The following is a 2,402-nucleotide window of genomic DNA, read 5'->3' on the forward strand; positions in this document are numbered from 1 at the left end:
TCTTTTACACAGGCTCTTATGGGAGTTGGGAAAAAACTTTAATCAAACGTGAATATTGCTCTTAAAAATGGTTAGGATCGGGAAAATAAAATTGTAATTAAAGAATTAAATATTACTAAACATTTTAAAACAATAAAAATATGCACTTACAATGTAATTATTGAGATAATGGAATGAATAGATAACGTTTTGACAAATTTGAACAAACATCTGATCCAATGAAAGGAAATATGGCAACACTGTACGCTGTATTTAATGCTTCGACTGATGCGTTATATTTGAATAGCTCAATTATAGATTATAAAATTATTCCAGTCGAAAATATATGTAGTAATAATTAATATTAAATAAATTTTTCGTGATCTAAAGCAATATACTAGCAATTTGAAACAAAAATTGAAAGGATCTCTTTGCAAAACGAACAGTTTAGTTGTTATGTCATAATCTTCAATTTGACAAGTCGACGTCTCACTATCATACATTGAACTTCTTGATAGTTATCATATGGATTCTCGGTTTGCACATTTTATTTTTTTCTCATCAATCCACATTCTGTTTTACACTCATTTTATACTTTCCAGTCATTACTTTTCCTTTGTACCTTGGTTGTTCATTCATGTTTACGGAATTCGCGCAAAGTTGACAGTAATGACAGTTGACCCAACTTTTACCACCACGACATGGCAATGTTGCCAGATTTCATCCATAATTTTACAAGTTCGTAATGAATAAATAGACGCTTTTATTCAAATAAAAAGTGAACTGACGTGTATTAAACACGAAAAAAATATGCAAGCTAATATGTTTTGTATAAATTTCATTCTAAATAGCATACTTAGTTCGCTGAAATTAATTTATGTAAGGTTAGTACTGCAACAAGACTCCCGTGTATAAACATAGGCATACTCTCCGCACCGCCCGCCCCGTAAGAGGTGTAACGAACGTCCTTAAATGGTTTTCGGAGTGTTTTTAGTCATGGCCAATTTGATAATAGGTCTTATACGAGGAAAACAGTCCTAAAAATAGAAAATTGCAAATAGGTATCTCTCTCTAAAACTAGTAACGGCAATGTAGTAGTGATCGTCTTATTTAGCTGTACTGATGGTCTTATTACTTATTTTTGTATATAAGATTTATTTATTTTTATCAGATCAGCTAGGGTCTGTGGTAGCTAAGGAATATTATTCACAAAAAAAAACAAAATTTTTGTATTAGCAGAAAAATAAACATGAAATTATTTTGAGGCGTCATCCTTTTCAAATTTAATTATATCAGCAAGAATTTAAAATATATTATTTATGTTGCGATAAAAGTACATCCATGAGTGCGACAAAGTGAACGTGAGTTTTTGCAAAATTTAATCAACAAAAAATATTAGTTCTTATTAATATTTGCCATTTTGAGATTAACTGTGGATATGGAGCAGAGCGAAACGCGTGCACTGACGCATGTGCATCTACAAAAACAACACGGTGGAATGTGTGCGACAATAGCGAATGAAATAATCTAGTAATCTACCTTAGTCATAGGCATACGAGCTGTCCACGACTTCGGTACCATGAGTGCGATAAAGTGAACATGACTTTTTGCAAAATTTAATCAACAAAAAATATTAGTTCTTATTAATATTTGTCTTTTTGAGATTAACTGTGAATATGAAGAATATATACTATATTAAAACGAAACGCGTGCACTAACGCACGTGCATCTACAAAAACAACAGCGGAATGTGTGCGAACGAAATAATACATATATATTTGTCATAGGCATACGAGCTGTCTACGATTTCGGTGCCATAAGTGCGACAAAGCGAACGTGATTTTTCATCTTTGTCGTGGCAGTGTCGTGTAAGAACGAAGTAAATTAATTTAAAGGGTAAAAAGGTAAATAAATTTGTATCTGCCTGAAAAACAGGTGTAAATATATTTTTCGAGCGCCTCTTTTTTATTTTAAATAATCAATCGAATGGTATAGAAACAAATTGTTTTTAAGTCATTAAAATTAACGATTACAAAATTTAAATTGATCACTTTTTTATTTAAAATAAAAAAAATATACTTATCTATTTTTCTGAAAAGAAAGTTATTGCGCCCTCTACGCGGTCAAAAAAAATTGTCATCCAAGCGGGCTGCGGCTATAAAAATAACTTGTATTTTTCTCATTCATGCGATATGCTGCATGTCGCCTTTACCTTTTATATTTATATTACATTTTTTACAATTTTGGTATAAAAAATGTAAACATTTATTTTATTTATTTATTTATTACAATAAAATATCCAACGGGACAAAAGCCCAATTACAGGGTAAGTAAAACTATTATAAAAAACACAAAACAAAAAGATAAATAACTACATTTAAAACTCGACACCTATATGACAAAAGCATAAAATCATACAAACT

Source organism: Anoplophora glabripennis, unplaced genomic scaffold (assembly GCF_000390285.2).
Source record: "Anoplophora glabripennis isolate ALB-LARVAE unplaced genomic scaffold, Agla_2.0 scaffold190, whole genome shotgun sequence".
Taxonomy (NCBI): Eukaryota; Metazoa; Arthropoda; class Insecta; order Coleoptera; family Cerambycidae; genus Anoplophora; species Anoplophora glabripennis.